The sequence below is a fragment of the Protomyctophum parallelum genome (genome assembly GCF_964188405.1).
Source record: "Protomyctophum parallelum genome assembly, chromosome: 12".
Classification (NCBI taxonomy): domain Eukaryota; kingdom Metazoa; phylum Chordata; class Actinopteri; order Myctophiformes; family Myctophidae; genus Protomyctophum; species Protomyctophum parallelum.
The window spans coordinates 16,129,091-16,139,874 of NC_139712.1; the positions used below are offsets into that span (position 1 = coordinate 16,129,091).

The 10,784-nt window shown below is 42.2% G+C and overlaps 1 protein-coding gene across 1 annotated transcript in view; it reads left to right on the plus strand.

Annotated features, from left to right (window-relative positions):
• Positions 1 to 3,999: 3,999 nt before the first annotated feature.
• The window catches only part of LOC310867778 (uncharacterized protein), a 132,064-nt gene continuing 125,279 nt past the window's right edge, over positions 4,000 to 10,784 (plus strand). The window contains exon 1 of the mRNA XM_083777902.1: positions 4,000 to 4,089. The gene's annotated coding sequence lies outside the window, so the exon portion shown is untranslated. The remainder of the gene's footprint in view (positions 4,090 to 10,784) is intronic.

The window sequence follows — 10,784 nt, forward strand, 5'->3', positions numbered from 1 at the left end:
ATCTGGTTCCAGATGTTTGCACTCAAACAGCCAGAAAGGACAGGGGCCTTCACATGAATGCAGTGGTGGAAAATAGTCAAATGTTTAACTTAAATGTATCAATACTGCAATGTAGAACTACTCCCTTACAAATAGAAGTCTGGAATTCAAGTTATTGGCATAAAATGTACTTAAAGTACCAAAAGTAGAAAGTACTCACTGTGCCATTTAAAGTTTTCAAATAAATAAAAATATTTAAAAAAATAGCCCATCTACAAGCTCACCATGTGTCGCGATGAGATGCATTGTGAATTTGTAGATCTACAGTATAGGGCTGAAGTGTTTAATGTTGAATGTTTTGTAATAATAATCAAATTAAAGTTTTCAAATAAATGTAGTGGAGGAAAAGTACAATATTTGCCTCTGAGATGTAGTGGAGTAGAAGACTACTGGAAGTACAATTATAACTCAATGGCTCAAGTGAGTGGAAGTTAAGCCCGGACCTCAAATTTGAGGTCCTGCTGGGACATCCGTCCAACCTCCATGAACGAGCTGCAGTTCCACTTTTCGCCAGTAGGTAGTGGCAGCATCAACGTTGGATAGCCTTACTGGGGGCTTGATCTGACCTCAAACCCTTAGATCTCCTGACCTGTTCTGAGTTCTGACATTCCATATGTTGATCCTTCCCCATCCATCCTTCCCCAACAGGCCCGAAAATTAAGGCCCGGCCCTACCTGGACCCTCATCAAACCCTGTACACTCAAGGCTGCCACCCTTAGATCTCCATGGAGCTGACCTGTTCTGACATATGTTGATCTGACCTCATCAAACCTTGTACACTTGACAGTTTTCAAATCAGCCTCATGGTGGCGCTACAACAGGCCAAGTTGCGTCACACACACACACACACACACACACACACACACACACACACACACACACACACACTTGAATGAGATGTGCTGTGAGCTACAACAGGCCAAGTTGCGTCTCACACACACACACACACACACACACACACACACACACACACACACACACACACACACACACACACACACACACACACACACACACACACACTTGAATGAGATGTGCTGTGAGTTTGCATATCTGCTATTTTCCAGCATATAGGACCGTTGCACAGTGAAGTATAAACAAGGCTTTTTAGAATCCTCCTCCTCAGGAGCATATCCACGGATATCCCCAGCCGTGCATATCCACGGCTTACCAAGCCATGCTTATCCACGGCTTCCCAAGCCGTGCATGCCGGCCTATTCCCACTATGGCTGAGGAAGAAATGCCACTTGACAGTTTTCAAATCAGCCTCATGGTGGCGCTACAACAGGCCAAGTTGCGTCTCTCTCACACACACACACACACACACACACACACACACACACACACACACACACACACACACACACACACACACACACACACACACCACACAACACACACATGCAGTGGAATTAGGAGTCCTAATTGGCGGAGACCAATATTGGAAAATGGTCACACGAAAAATGGAGAGACTGAATGAAATTGCACTGGAAAGTGTATTTGGATGGCTGGTGCAAGGACAAGTCACCACGCTAAATATCATAACTGAAGTTGTGGACATTGAAGTGAATAAGTGATGCACATGTCGGAGAGGAACAGGCACTGTCAGATCAGTTACGCAACTTTTGGGAAATCGAATCCCTTGGAAACATGAAAGAAATGCATTGTGAGAAGGAAGACATGGCAGTGTATCCCAAGCCGTGCATATCCACGGATATCCCAAGCCGAAATGCCACTTGACAGCTTTCAAATCAGCCTCATGGTGGCGCTACAACAGGCCAAGTTGCGTCACACACACACACACACACACACACACACACACACACACACACACACACACACACACACACACACACACACACACACACACACACACACACACACACACACACACACACACAATGATCTGACCACCCAATAAGCACCCATGCCAAAGCGCCAGCGCTCGCCCATGTCTGCTGTCACCCAGGCGGATGCGTGCTAAAGGGCGAGGTCGCTTCTCGCCCTCAGGCGTCTTACTGGTATTTCTATTAAGGTCTCAATAAGTGAAGCTTTTTGATGGTGAAGCAAAGAATTTGCTTTAACATGGCAACTTCACCTGTTCGGTCACCCAACAAATGCCTGAAATAGTTTAAAAGCATAGCTGTTGTAGGCAGACAGCGAGATGCAACCAAAGTCCAGCCAGTCCAGGTCACGCCTATACTTGCTTAATTTTCGTTAACTGTATATGTGTTTTATTATTAGGACTATTTCAAAATATTAAAATACAAATGCCTTAAAATTCATGAATTAAATCAATATAAGAAACACTAATAAAACATTACCCCTGGTAAAGAGTAGGTGGGATTTGAACGCTGAAGATTTCCTTAAATAAAATACAAATAGGTAGATTTATTGACAACTTCGATCCACTTGTATTAATTCATTTTGTCCACATGAGGGCGACAAAGGCCGTTGAATAGAAACAGATGAACGGAGTCAGACTTTTGCAAAGTCTCACAGATTCAAGTTCAATGCATTTAGATAATGTTGTTTTTCCTTTATTTTAATAACATTATTAAATAATGTTCGACAAATCAAAGTTTTATTCGGAAGAGAAAGCAGGCGCTATGTGTAGAATAGAATATACTGTACGTAACGTATAGCCAGCCACAATAGGTACATGAATACTACTATACTAGTAGGCTACTATACACAGACTAACAGTCAGTCATCTGAAAAAATCGAATGAAAACATTTCCTAGATTAAAGATGATTCTTCGTCTAAGGATCTTGCTGGGTTGTGTGGCCGTGTTCAGAGTTCAGACTAGGTCCGAATCTGACCCTGCCAGCGATTGGACCCACACTGTTCCGTAAAAGGAGAAAACGTATTCAATGGATGGGCCGCTTGTCGGTCAAAAGCGTGTATAGTGGCGAGAAACGACAATCTCATTGCCCGAAGGGCAATCGCGCTATGATTGGTTACTTGGTTGGAACTATAGGCAACAATTGACTCAAAAGATCCAGCCTCCATCCATTCATTCAACCTTAGTCACCATGATGTAGCCTATTGTTATAATAGATTAGAGACGAGACGATATAGAGTTATATATAGGCCTACAGTGTATTAGGCTATATCCTATTGTGAACAGAATAAATGGCTAAAATATATGACTGAACAATATGCATAATAACTTAGCCTACATGACGTGGATGAATAATAATACAACTAAATAAACGGTCAAGCCATGCAGGCAAGGCAATAAAAGCCAATACGACATTTCAACAACCCTGCGCAATTGGTGCCGGGTTAGGGTTAGACAGGGACAGGGTAAAACAAAAACATAAATAAAAATAGCAACAATTTACATGACAATGACATGACACAGGCAGCTGCCTGCACACAGAGCACATCTGCACATCTTAAATCTGAGGGTTTTTTGTACTATTTTAAATAGTTGTGAGGGGAAAGAATATGCTATGCTATTTGTCCCAAAGTGACTGCAAATTTGTTTCAAAAAAGCTTTATTGTATAACAGTATAACGACGCAATGTGACATATAATAATAGCTGTTTACAAAATGCTGTACCCCCTCCAAATTATACTTTCCTATATTTTTTCAACTGTTTTTATTATATTTTGACACTGAATTGAATTGAAATGACAGCTATACAGTCAGTGATAACAGCTCTGGTAATGTGCGTGAATATCTAAATAGAGTATGGTGAATAGTCGCCGTGCAGTCCCTCCGGGCTATGGGATCGTGACTCCACGGATTCTGAATCTTGCATGGGCGTTTGTTTTTTCGCGTGCAGGCCTGACCGGGGCCGCGCAACGATTGGATGGAAGCGCCGTCGGTGCGTGTCCATTCAGCTTTACGATTGGATACATCTATTGCCACTCACCAATCCGGGGATTTGATTGGAGGGGAGCCCGGGTAAGGGGAGGGCAACGTCAAGTTTGCGCTTGCGGTCACCGAACTGCATTCACGGGAGGGAGGAACAGTGGTGACAGTCAGCGAACGCTTGGAGACTCCCGACAAAAACTGTCCAGAAAACATTCAACAAACGGTGAGTAAAACTTAAACATAAACAACTGGGTTTCTTGTCTGGGATGGCCGTGAAGACACACGACGCCGTTTGCGGCAGACGGTGCTTCCCTTGGCGTACGGGTCGTTGATTTAAAGCAGTGAAATGACGTTGATTTTGGATGAGTGATCTCATAGGGGTGGACTAGTCACTGGACTAGTGTGTGTGACCGTGCACACACTGCTCTGTCACAGCAGCGCAGGAGCAGCAGTGCTGTGCAAAGTTATGCAAGTCTCTCTCTCTCTCTCTCTCTCTCTCTCTCTCTCTCTCTCTCTCTCTCTCACGTCATGCCTTAGTTTTGAGTGGTGTCTCATGGCTACTTTTCTACTGGCCAGTCTGTGTGGAAAGTCTATCCAAACTGCAATATATCACTAAATAAAGAGTCTCTTCAATCTCCATAAATATTTATGGGGCAATTGTATTCAACCCGATTACCCTTTGCCCTTGCTTTACTTTACTGTCTTGCTACTGCTATACATGTTTGCAGCAGTATTGATTTGATGCTCAATACATACATATCTGTGCATTGATTGCATCCCCTTACCTTACCAGGATACTTCCGGGTTAATAATGATGCATGTGATTCTTGAAAGCTTATGTTCATATGGGAATATATGCTTTTTTATTGTGGTAGAAAACTTGCCTTTGTTTAGTATTGAATAATAATCATTTTATTATTGTTGTTACTACTACTACATACCATTATCCTTCACAAAGGTACGTGTTGTCCCCTTAGAGTAGCCTACTGTACATATTATTACAACATACTCAATGCAGAAATCTGGTGCCAGAACCCAATCTTAATGGTATAAGGCTGAACAGTTTTATTTTACCCTGTGCTCCTGGCCCTGCCCTCCTGTGTTTGAACCTTGTTACTGACACCTGCATTTCCCCCCATGGTTTGAAAATTCTACTACACTGAGTTGTACTTTCGCTTTGTGCAGATTGTTCTGGAGTCGACACGCACACACACACACACACACACACACGCGCGCACAGTCGCACACACACACACACACACACACACACGCACACACGCACACACGCACACACGCACGCACACACACACACACACACACACACACACACACACACACACACACACACACACACACACGCAATTCACTGTTAACACTCATTACTCATTCACCTCATCTGTCATTGTCACCACAATATTTGAATAGATTTTGCCATGGAAATGTATAGGCATGATGAGAGGAATGGGCGGCAAAGAAAAGAGGATTATCTTTTATTATTATAAGAGTCTCTCTCTCTCTCTCTCTCTGTCACTCCCTCTGTCTATAATGTTCTGTGATCCTCAGATTACTGATGCAGGAATCAGAGGTGTTTAGTGTAAACATTGACTTGAGCTTATATTGTGTTCATAAGGATTTCTGAAAGGCATTTCTATGGCTGGCATTTCAGGCACCATTGCTGCCACGTTCCAAATGCCAGCTAACTGCCAGCCATTATATAGACCAGATCTTTCCAATTACAGCCACCACGTTTTCCTACCTCTTCTAAAAGGCATTAACCCAAACCCGCTCCTTCAAAATTGTGACATAGTATTGATGTTAACGTGATACAAGGATGTGAAGCTGTGTGTGTGTGTGTGTGTGTGTGTGTGTGTGTGTGTGTGTGTGACTGCTGCCCGACTTGGCCAAAAATTATGTTTGAATATTCCTTTTAAAACACCACATGGATTTGAACGAATGTTCAAAATCCATGAATGTATCGAATGTATATGATTTTATTATGAATATTGCAGCCGTGTGTGTGTGTGTGTGTGTGTGTGTGTGTGTGTGTGTACCACGGAATGTGATGATTTGATTAGCTGAACACTGAATGTATGTGATGATATATTATGATGATAAGAGTGCCCTCACTTCACACAAGGGTGATTTATTTACCTACACGTATACCAGCTATACCCTATTTCCTGTCTGAGTATGACTATGCCCACTCAACTTTGACTAGCTGTTTTGCCAATAGAATCCTGTGTACTGCAATGAATAGAGAGTGAGCCATGCGGGGGTTTTCAGTGTTGAGTATAGCTGTGTTTAGCCTCTGTGGCTGCAGGGCCAACCTTTTAATTGTTAGCCCCTGATGCCAAAGAGTACTTAAAGTACTTAAAATCATGTATTTGGCCCAACTTCCTGTAAAACCTGCATTTACTTTGTAATAGCTTCATTACAGAGTTGATTCGATCACGGGTCACATGACGTTTGGAAACGTCACGTCCAATGGTGTAAACTGTAAAGGAAGGAACCAAAACCTTTTAAAGTTATGGAGCATCATCCAGTGTGCAGACCTTTTAATATCTTTCTTTATTCTCCAATAAAGAAAGTGTTTGCCTGCAGGCTACAACAACATGCCTGGCTGTGCAGTACAGATTATGTGTTTTTCATAGAGATAAAATCAAGTCATTATGAGTGACAGGGCTGTATTTTGCGTGTCTTAAGTACCAGGTCTTATTCCCTAACTTGAGTAAACTGAAGACCTGGAGGCGTGATCAATGCTCTTTGGCCACTCAGAATAGCCAAATGGCATTGATCACGCCTCCAGGTCTTTAGTTTACTCAGATAGATTTTGCCCAGGGTGTGCCATATTGACTGCTAACGCGGAGGCAAGATGCAGATGCTTGTTGAACGGTACATAAAGATAACTTTACACAATATCTTGGACTCTTACACAAAATACAGAATCCATAGGATTTAAACCCACATATCAGCTTTTTTACCGCACAAGCATGGATTGATTGACGGAAGTGCTTAGTCACCAAAATGTTGATGTATTCCATTGATTTATAGTACTGCTGTGCTTTATCACACGCCCCTAATGTATTTCCTCTAGCATTGGGAGATAATCAATACACCTTCACAGCTGTAGAGTAGACCAAGATGTCCTTGTCTGTAGGAAGTAGGAACAAATTTGACGTGTTATTCCCCTTAAATAAGTGTATACTTTCTCAGAGATTCTCAGAGATTTCACAGTGGTAAATCGGGATGGGAGGGATTCATAATAACCCTTTCCAGGACTCCACAAGCTTAGGGAAGTGAGAAGATGATTTGAAAAGGAATGTGCTTCTTCAGAGAGCACTAGAATAGATCACTGACATTTGGAATGCGTTGAGGTTTGTCTTGGAATGTTAGTGAACAAAATCAACAGATATAGAGAACAATGGAGGATGCACAAAACAATGGACCATAAGTATTATGTATGTTTTTCCCAACTTCCTATGAATGAATGAATGATTCAATACAGACTGACTGGAAACGTCATACTTGGACTAGAATGACCTGGCTATCTTCATCCATCATGCATAGTTTAGTTTGTGTACAGAAACATTAGTAACCTGTGACTGCTGTAAGACCTTCTGTGTGCAGTGAGTATGTTGTTGTGCAATGTATATGTCCTCAGGAATTCCATGTGAGTACAGGTTCCAGGACTTGCATGTGGACTAGCATCAGGGAGTACAGGAGGTGTCATGCTCAGGGACACCTAGACAGACACATTGCCGGAGTCGGGTATCAAACCTGGCACCTTCTGCTGCCCAGGTGACAGAGTTACAGGGTAGCAGAAGTACAGCAGGGTAAATGCTTATTGGACTATTATAATATTAGCATTTCTAACTGGACTGATTTGTAATGGCTATGTAGTATTTATTGGGACAGGTGACTGAGCAGGTAGGGCTACGCCTATTGTGTTTCTTAAGCCTATGCGTTACTGATAGTATCATCTCCTGTTTCTTAAGCCTATACAGAACTGATAGTATCAGGGTTGACACTAAGGTTTCAGACTAGGCAGTTGACCTTCTACTTGTCCATATTAGGTCACGCCTACTTGCCCAAAAATAAATCGTCCATTCTAAAATGATAGATAACATTTTAATTTTAATTGCATATTATACTGCTGCCTTCACTGAGTGTCATTTGGGCAAACCTTAGTGTCAATGCCACTCCTACTTGCCCTGATGAAGACTCTGTTGGAGTCGAAACATGTTGGCTTATTTTAACTTTTCCAAGTAAAGTACCTTCATTTTTATCCACCCTCCTCATTTCTTTATCTTTTGAGTGCTCGGATCGCCGCCTTTCTTTAGTATTTCAAATTAATGCCACTCCTGTTGACACCATCATGGTGAGTCAATTAAAATGTAAACATTTATTGATTTATTTATTATAATTAATAAATGCAACTAAATTGAGCCATGAAGGATGGAAGGAAGGAGGGAAAGAGAGATGGATAAAAATGCAATAGTGTGCAGAAATTAAGCACACAGTGTGGACTAGAAAACACTCACTCACTCACTCATGTTCACCACCTTCCCTGCATCCTCTGTCCTTTCTTCCTCTCCTCCCTTCCACTTTATGAGCGTTTGCATAATCTGCTCTGATCTTATTCACTCACACACACACATCGATTAATCAAATCGATTATTCAATTAGTTGCCAACTAATTCAGTAATCGTAATCGAATCGGCAAGTAAACGCTAGAGATGTTTGGAATAAATTGTGGGTGTTTTTCCAGTGTTCAATGTAACTAAGCTAAAGAGGAGTGAGCCACCTCTCTTCCGTTACAATCTGCTGATATTTTGCACATGCACAGTAGTGAGCGACTGCAAAGCAAAATATCACACAACAATGGTGGCTATTTGAATAGCACATAATGTGAGCTTGTAGATAGGCTATTTTCAAATATCAGATACTACTCAGTGGTAAACTGATTTTGATACTATATTACACATTGTCCTGAGGACCCCCTGGAATCCCCCCAAGGACCCCTTGACAAAATTCTGCAGTGAGCGAACTAAAGCAGTGGTTCCCACTGGTTAACTCACTGCAGACTTCTGTCAAGGATCCAGGAACTTAGGAAGCACAGAAAATCCATCATCCATTTCCTCTCGTTTTCCCCAAACAATGCTGTTCTCTGCCTGCTGTTTGGTCTACTCCCAGCAATGGACCACACCACAAACTACCTCAGAGGGGGAGATACGCCTTTTCAATTTGGCAATGAATGAATGTCCGTGTTGCGGACACAGTGATGGATCCTATAGTTTGAATCTACTGCGTTTGGGATTTGAGGTTTGGTTTATACCTAATACCGTGAACAGAGTCAGCGAGTGATGGTAATGTTCTCCCCAAGTCTCAGTCTGGGTCAGCGAGGGTGTTTGATGTGATGTCACATGTGTGTGAGGAAAGATCAATATGTGTCGACTCGTAACGGAGCTCATTAGCTCTGATGCCAGTGCCAGTGCTGATGGCAAGGCATCACACCCATTTTACCCACAGAAGATCTATAATGTATGTACTGTATCACATCCTGTTTACTGTAGAATCAATTATATGGTTGCTGCTGAGTGCTGACGAGCACAGACTTGATCATATTTCTGCTCTGGTTTAAGAGTGCCTTATAATAAATTAATGTTAAGATTATCAATACTACTACTACTACTACTAATATTAGACCCTAATGTCCTGCACAATGAATGGGCCAAATTTGTCTCCTCGCCTATCTCTACTGTATGTGTCCTTGTTGGAGGCAGACAACAGATCATTCTGTTGGCATATACTGTATGCTCTACAGTTGCTAACGCGGAACGTTAGAAAGTCAGGCCTAACATGGCCTCACAAATAATTCCCATCTAAATCCTGAATCCCTCGCATCAAGTTAGAATGCAAAATTGAATTAGCATTTATTCTCCATGGAACAGCTCAGCATTTGTTGTGCTGCTGTTTGGGGCTTGCTATCTCTGTGGATGTTATGGCCAGCTCAGATTATGCTTACTCACCAGAGTATCAATAGCTGTGTGAAATCACAGAACAATGTTTCAGTGGTGCGTCTCCCCAGACAGTTCCGGGGAGGCTGAAGTTCACTCCTTTTTCCCGGCAGCCTTGAGAAGAAAGCCTCCTGCCTCACAGACTTCCAGGTTGACTGCTTCTCCATGTCCATAAATTATGCATTTTGTTTAATGATTGGGTTGAAGCCAGGTTTGTGAGGTCATCATTAACATGTAAGGTAACTCCCTTACAGGCTGCTAGCCAAACAAACAAGACTCCTACAAAGCTTCTAAACTGTACTTTACTTAATCAAAACAGTTTGCTTTTTACACAGCTTTCTCCTTCAAGAAGGAGAAAAGACAAGAAGTGCTTTACTGTTGAAAGGGACGATTGTAACCATGTTGAAGTTCCATGTACTCAAACCTGAATCTAATGACTTAAATCCATTCAGCCCGTTGTACTGATGTACTTGCTACTGTTTTATTACCAACTAGAAAAAGTGCCCTTCTGGGCACAGGTCTCCACCAGGTTATCCACAGATCCGTGCAGTTAGAGGTAAAAACACTTTTCGGCCAGTTATAGCGCCACCTTGAGGCTGAGTTGAAATTGTTCATGTGGCATTTTGTCCTGGGCCTAGTGGGAATGTGGGTGCACAATCTGACGGAAATCACGCGATGTGTTCATGATTTGCAGCATTTTGTTTGAAACTGAGCACTCCTGTGAACTTTGGAAGCCAATCTTAACCAATCAGGATGGAGTCTGAGAAATCTGAAAGACCGGTTTGGTTGAATGGCTCTAGAGAGACTGTGTACCAATTTGCGTGATGTTTGGACAAAATCTGTAGGTGTACTGTGCAAAAACTTGTTTTGCACAAAGCGGCCTCCTGGTGGCGCTATAACA